Source organism: Parambassis ranga, unplaced genomic scaffold (assembly GCF_900634625.1).
Source record: "Parambassis ranga unplaced genomic scaffold, fParRan2.1 scaffold_137_arrow_ctg1, whole genome shotgun sequence".
Taxonomy (NCBI): domain Eukaryota; kingdom Metazoa; phylum Chordata; class Actinopteri; family Ambassidae; genus Parambassis; species Parambassis ranga.
The window spans coordinates 65195-73076 of NW_021144713.1; the positions used below are offsets into that span (position 1 = coordinate 65195).

General features: G+C 45.1%; 1 protein-coding gene across 1 annotated transcript in view; it reads right to left on the reverse strand.

Moving 5' to 3' along the window:
• galr2b (galanin receptor 2b) overlaps positions 1-4294 on the reverse strand; it is a 31725-nt gene extending 27431 nt beyond the window's left edge. Inside the window, exon 1 of the mRNA XM_028398281.1 lies at positions 4185-4294. The gene's annotated coding sequence lies outside the window, so the exon portion shown is untranslated. The remainder of the gene's footprint in view (positions 1-4184) is intronic.
• Positions 4295-7882: the final 3588 nt, after the last annotated feature.

The window sequence follows — 7882 nt, forward strand, 5'->3', positions numbered from 1 at the left end:
GCTGAAGTTGCCGAGGTAGTCAAAAAGCTCCCCGGCGGCAAGGCACCGGGGGTGGATGAGATTTGCCCTGGGTACCTTAAGTCTCTGGATGTTGTGGGGCTGTCTTGGTTGACACGCCTCTGCAACATCGCGTGGCAATCGGGGGCAGTGCCGCTGGACTGGCAGACCGGGGTGGTGGTCCCTCTTTTTAAAAAGGGGGACCGGAGGGTGTGCTCCAACTACAGGGGGATCACACTCCTCAGCCTCCCTGGGAAAGTCTACGCCAGGGTACTGGAGAGGAGAATTAGGCCTATAGTCGAACCTCGGATTAAGGAGGAGCAATGTGGTTTTCGTCCTGGCCGCGGAACACTGGACCAGCTCTATACCCTCCGCAGGGTGCTGGAGGGTTCATGGGAGTTCGCCCAACCAGTCCACATGTGTTTTGTGGACTTGGAGAAGGCGTTCGACCGTGTCCCTCGCGGCATCTTGTGGGAGGTGCTCTGGGAGTATGGGGTCCGTGGCCCTCTGCTGAGGGCCGTTAGGTCCCTGTATGGCCGGAGCAGGAGTTTGGTTCGTATTGCCGGCAGTAAGTCAGACCTGTTCCCAGTGCATGTTGGACTCCGGCAGGGCTGCCCTTTGTCACCGGTTCTGTTCATAATTTTTATGGACAGAATTTCTAGGCGCAGCGAGGGACCGGAGGGGATCTGGTTCGGGAACCATAGGATTTCATCTCTGCTTTTTGCAGATGATGTTGTCCTGTTGGCTTCATCGAGCCGGGACCTCCAGTGTGCACTGGGACGGTTTGCAGCCGAGTGTGAAGCGGCTGGGATGAGAATCAGCACCTCCAAGTCTGAGGCCATGGTTCTCGACCGGAAAAAGGTAGTCTGTCCTCTCTGGGTCGGAGGAGAGCTCCTGCCCCAAGTGGAGGAGTTTGTGTATCTCGGGGTCTCGTTCACGAGTGAGGGGAAAATGGAGCGGGAGATTGACAGACGGATCGGTGCAGCTTCCGCAGTAATGCGGTCGCTGTACCGGTCTGTTGTGGTGAAGAAGGAGCTGAGCCGGAAGGCGAGGCTCTCGATTTACCGGTCAATCTACGTTCCTACCCTCACCTATGGTCATGAGCTTTGGGTAGTGACCGAAAGAATGAGATCGCGAATACAGGCGGCCGAAATGAGTTTCCTTCGAAGGGTGGCTGGGCGCTCCCTTAGAGATAGGGTGAGAAGCTCAGTCACCCGAGAGGAGCTCGGAGTAGAGCCGCTGCTCCTCCACATCGAGAGGAGCCAGCTGAGGTGGCTCGGGCATCTGGTTCGGATGCCTCCTGGACGCCTCCCTGGGGAGGTGTTCCGGGCATGTCCCACTGGGAGGAGGCCCCGGGGAAGACCCAGGACGCGGTGGAGAGACTATGTCTCTCGGCTGGCCTGGGAACGCCTCGGGATTCCCCCAGAGGAGCTGGAGGAAGTGTCTGGTGAGAGGGAAGTTTGGGTGTCCCTGCTTAGACTGCTGCCCCCGCGACCCGGCCCCGGATAAGCGGTAGAAGATGGATGGATGGATGGAGAAACGTTAATTAATTTAATTTATAATCCCTTATTAGTCCCACAGAGGGAAAAATTCTTGAGGCTGCTGCCAAGCAATGTCAAACAGTGTTTACTGTAATAAAGTATTCAGTTACAGAATACATATAACATGCCCTAAAATGTAATTTGTAACATATTCCGTTACATTACTCAATCTGAGTAATGTATTCTGAATACTTGGATTACTTACACATTGAATTGCATTTTAAGTGACAGAGTGCAGCAATCCCCTGCTTACTACAAAGGACGCTATAAAACATTAAACAAAAAAGTACAGATTGTTCCACCTGACAGCATGCACATCAATGTTATTCTATTTAGAGAAACACAAACAGACAGTAATGATGACAGAATAATATATTTTTAGACAACTTCACCCAAAGTCATTTTACACACATAAAAAAATAGTTGTATACGTACATAAAACAGACTAATTTTACCATGTATAAAACTACCTGACTGCAAGAGACACGTTCCTACTTAAATGTTAGTCAGCCTCAGTTTTAGACGGAGTTAGCGAGCAGCTAACAGCTAACTATTTCACTTATTCAAGTGACACTAACAGTGTACCAGCTTCATGACTGAGGTGCATTAAGCACACAGCGCTTCATCCTCTGACCCCCATCAGTCCGGCTACACTCCTCTGTCGCCTGCAGCTTTCTGTCCAATTCCACTAAAAACTTTAGCTTTGAACAAAGATGTTGTATTGACGGTAAGAGGTCTCACTCCAACGACTATTCACCGTCATACACACGTATATGACCACACAAGCGATAAGGAGAGCAGACATCTGCTGTAAACAGGATCTTTGCTGTAAGAAGATGATGATTTTTTACGTGAGATTTTGACGCACAAATCTGGGTACGACTGTTTGTGAATGAGGCCCAATGTCTGCCAACACAACATATATTTCCATCGTTTTTTTTTTTAAAAAACACACACTTGAAATAACTAGCTAGGTATACAAAGCAGTAGTGAAACAGGTTGGATTGGAACCTGCACCACTTCAGTGAGTACTATTGTCGTAACTATACTATAGGCTCAAATCAAGCAGCTCAGTGGTAGAGCAGGGTTGTCCAATAACCGGAAGGTTGGTGGTTTGATCCCAACTCCTCTCTAGTCATTGTTGTGTGTCCTTGGGCAAGGCACTTTATCCACATTGCACTCACTGGTGTGGCGCTCCTTGCTGGTCATTGTATGACACTGCTTGGCAGCAGCCTTAAGCAACTTCCCTTCTGGGATTATTAAAGCATTTAATAAAAAATGTAAAAAACTATGGACCATATATAAAAATTGTCACAGAAAGAGACATTTTTAATAGAAAACAAATTGTTTGTACCAGGCTGTAATAATGTTGTCTAGCACTGCCAACATGTTGGAGGACAGCTTTGTTGGATGGTTGATCCACAATTATTGTACCAATAGTAAGATTTTTCATGATAGTTTCGTTTTTGCTTACTATTTACTGCTTTTGCTTTGTCCTGCTGTTTAGATCGTTGGTTAGGTCATGTTTTGTGTCCCTACTAAAGAAATACCTACTGCCCTCTTAACTTAACTTAAAACGTAAGACCAACTTAAAACTATATGAATATTGGAATGACACAAAGGCTTTCATTCTTGCATTTGTTGCAGATTTCCTGCTTTTTGTCATTGCAATATAGTCGTAAACTTTTACTTTGGATTTCCAAAAAACAGATGCAGATGCTGATATCTGAAAAAAATACTTCAACTAGGACTTCAAAATAGCACCTGAAGTTTGATTGATGTGTAATTTGTTGCTTGTATTATTATTGCCTTAATGAACTGAAATTTTGTGAAAGAAACCACTCAGAGAAACATCTGATCAGAATGATTCCTAATTATCCTCCATAAATAAGCAGCCTTGGGTTTTATGTGACACGGTGCATGGTTAATACTTCATGCCTGTGAAGTGCGTTTTTAAAATTAATGGAGCTGAGATGTGATACTGCTTTACTGAGAAGATTAGACTGCACAGTAACTGCTGGTAAAAGGAGAGATTTTTTTTACTTTGACATTTATACTAAAATATAATATGTGGACACAAATGATGACATCATTATAGTCTTCTGAATTAAATATCTAACATAATTAAACTTTCAACATCCCTTTAGTCGACATAATTAGTAATTATACGTAAATGCTTTTGCTGCAGAGAAATTCTCTTTACAGTCACAATATCAGCCAAGCTGGTTCTCCTTTTCACTATAGGGGAGTCAAACTGGATTGATTTGCACAGAGATCACACTCCTAACAAAAGGTGCTTTATTAGAGCTTGATAGGTCGTATACATTGCCAGATTTAGCCCAGGATTTGAAGGTGTCTTTTTTTGAATAATAAAAGAACAGAAACAGAAGTGGGGAAGGGGCTGGAATAGGGATGCAGTCAATATCCGACAGCATTACCATATTTTACAGGTGAAAACCTTCAAAGACATTAGGTCTTAAATCATCTCAGTGGGGGATTAATGAGATAAAACTTTAACATTCCACATCTTGTAAATAAAATAAAAATACTTACTGTATATTAGGAATTACAGATATCCCATAGACTCATATATCATTTGCCCTAGCAGCAGAATTAGCAGATCAGATGCAGTATAATAACACTTACTTCAGATGATGGGTGGACACAATATCCAAATCTTCAGCAACACTCCCGGCAGACCTGCTCTGTTGAGATGCTCATATTCTTTATGCCTCCGTTCTTTCAGTGTACATCGCTATCCGCCTGTGCTGCTGTTGTCTTCCCCTCCCCCACCCCCTGCTCCTTTCCTCTTGTGAGGACTCCTCCTCCACATTCTCTTTAATGTTCACACTTCACTGCAGAAATGGGATTGTGAAGCGGAGGTATGAAAAGAAGGCTGTAGCAATCTATTCACAATCACTGTATAATCAGGAGGTTTACTGTACAACATTGTAAACATAAAATAAATTTTCAGCTTTTGAAATGTTTCAAAAGGATTTGCTTCTATGTTCTTTTCTGCCTGCATCCACCCTGTTTGCGCAATCACTGGGAGGTGCTTTAGGTAAAGCCTGACACATCAGCATGCAGCTGGGAGTTAATAATAATAATAATAATATTAATAATAATAATAATTAAAGCTGCAAGCAGTGATGACGTGCCCTTGCACTCCTTGCGGTCCGCGGGACTCACAACCGCCGCCTCCCTTATGCGAACTCCTACTAGGGAAATTGTTCAATTGGGCTGAAAATTGGAGCCCTTGCCCTTAAGGGGTTAGGGACCAAAAGTTATCAAAAACGCAGTACTTCGTCATACGGTCTGGCTGTGGCGCCACTACGAAGTTGACCCTTCGCCAACGCACAGGAAATGGATGTATTTGTGCCTGTATCTCCCACACACGTCATCCAGTGTGGATGAAAAAAATCAGGCATGCTGAGCCTGTCATTCTGAACAGATTGATATGCTAATGAGCTGATACACTCCTAGCGCCACCTACTGGCGGTATGAATTGTGTTCAGGCTGATTTCCATGTTCCACACCTCGTATTTGAACGAACTCCTCCTAGGGAAATACTCTGATAGACCTGAGATTTTGTCACATGGTTCTGAAGACATTGCTGAGCAAAAGTTATCAAAAACGCAGCTCGATGTTACACCGTGTGGGCGGGGCAACTCCATGAAGTTGACCCTTTGCCACCATAGAGAAAAGCTGCTGTGTTTCTTGATTTGTTCATCCTACCTGCCTCTTACTCTATCATGACATCAGCCCCTGTACACCTTTTCATATTACCTTATCGTCATATGTGGGCATGGCCACATGGCTCAGCAGCACCCCCTAGTATGAGATCTGAGTCCCCATTTGACCTACAGACATGAAAATCAGTACACATCACCTCTAGACGACTAAAAAAGTCTCCTGGAGGCATCCTCTAAAACGCACAGGGAGTCCGCCATTTTAAAAAAACTGCACCATTTTGCATTTTTCACTCCCCGCACTTTTGCGAACTCCTCCTAGGGGATTTGTCCAATCCAGCTGAAAATTGGTCTGGTTACTTTTAAAGGATTAGAGACCAAAAGTTATCAAAAACGCAGCACTTAGTCATGTATCTCCTACATACTTCATCCTATGTGGATGAAACTTTACAGTCATGTTGAACATCTGACTCTGCACAGATTGATATGCTGATATGCTACAGTCACTGCGCCACCTGCTGGCCGGAGGACCTGTCTTTTGTATTTGTGTTTTGCTATACTCTTCTGCCCTGCAGAACACTGCTCATGCCGGTAAAGGTGGGAGACGTCGTCGAGAGACGGCGGCTGCGAGTCCCGCTGACTGCAATGAGTGCAAGGGCCCATCATCGCTGCTTACAGCTTTAATGTTTATGTTATGTTTTTATCTTGGGTCAGCATTTCATAGAACTGACCTCAGACTCACATCAGTAAACGAAAACATTCCTGCAACTGTTGTACTCCTTTGCTAACAATTTAGAAGACACCATGCATAAAAACAAACACGTTAACGACCAGGCCAGTAAAGCCTCAGGCTCTACTGACACATCCATTGACTTGTCAGAGGTGATGTTGGCTATTGGCTAAGCGAAAGTAAGATATGACTGGATAGATTCAAGCATGAAATAACTGAGCACTAAATTAGATTCATAAAAGCCAATCAGCGCAAACAGGAGAGCTGCTTGAGGAGCTTAGAAGACAGCCTAAATACATATTCATACAAGATGATAAATATGGAAGCCAGCTTAAAACGGAAGTTGCTACACTGCAGGTTAAGCTGAATGACATAGAGGGGAGACAACACTAGTGCAATGTGCACATTTCAATCATGAGAGACTCAGCGAACTGAATGAGAAAGAATTTATTAATACAATAACTGTGAATGTGCATTGGCGTCCTAGACCCCATCGTGAGGACCACGTCCGAAAGTGGGAAAAGCTCGAGCGGAGAGGCCGCTGATCCGAAGACTCCCCGGGTCTAGACCTGGTGGTGGTGTAGAAGCAGGAGAGCAGGAGAGGGGAGACCTTGAACTGCATGGATCGGGAGGTGCTGGAGGGTTGCCGGATTCGATCAGGAGACAGCTGGAAAAGAGACAGAGACTTTTAAATTTCTTGCTACGCTATGATTGGGCAGGAGAGGGACGGATCGACAGCTGATTGGTGAGGGAGGTGCCATCTATTAAACACCTGACTATGTGGGAGGTCACTAGACGGAGTGCAGTGCAGTGAAAGAGAGTGCGAGGATGGTGAAGAGGGAAGGGGATAGAGATAAGAGGTGGATGATGTGGAATAGAGTCTTCATGACTGAACTTACGCTAAGAGCTACATTTTCGGAGTGAAAGAACAGAGAAATGATACCATCACACCACGCTACTAAGATGCTGAAACTCGACTTTACCCCAACTTTAGACTATGCACACTGAAGCATACAACCTCCATCAAGCGACGGAGAACCTCCAAGGGTCATCGTGGTAAAGATTAAGATTAAGAAACCTTTATTAGTCCCACAATGGGGAAATTGCATTTTTGCAACAGCATACAGACAGCAAGGGATAAGTTAAGAAAAGATATATACATTATAAAATAGACTACCAATAAAATATAGAATAGAATCAAAAAACTGTTTACATATTAACAGTTATTGCACAGGTAGGTAGGTAGGGAGGTAGAAGTGGTTTATAAGAAAACTGTACATAGTGCATCAAAAACTAAATAAATAATTTATTGTACACTGTGGTGTATGAGTATTGCACCTATCAGAAGTGTTTATTATACAGTCTAACAGCAGCAGGAAGGAAAGACCTTCTGTATCTCTCCTTCACACACCGAGGGTGGAGCAGTCTGCCACTGAAGCTGCTCTGCAGAACTGACAGGGTGTCCTGCAGGGGGTGGGACTCATTGTCCAGCATGGATGTCAGTTTTGCCAGGACCCTCCTGTCACCCACCTCCTGCACTGAGTCCAGAGAGCAGCCCAGGACAGAGCTGGACTTCCTGATGACTCTGTCCAGCTTCTTCCTCTCCCTCTCAGTGATGCTGCTGTTCCAGCAGACCACACTGTACAGGATGACTGATGCCACCACAGAGTCATAAAAGGTCTTCAGGAGTGCCCCTTTTACTCCAAAAGACCGCAGTCTCCTCAGCAGGTAGAGCCTGCTCTGGTCCTTCTTGTACAGTGCGTCTGTGTTGTAAGTCCAGTCCAGTTTGTTGTTGAGGTGAACACCCAGGTATTTGTAAGAGTCCACCTGCTCAATGTCCATTCCCTGGATGTTCACCGGTGAGGGGGGGGGGGGGGGGGGGGGGGGGGCAGAGTGTCATCTGCGAAAGTCCACCACCATCTCCT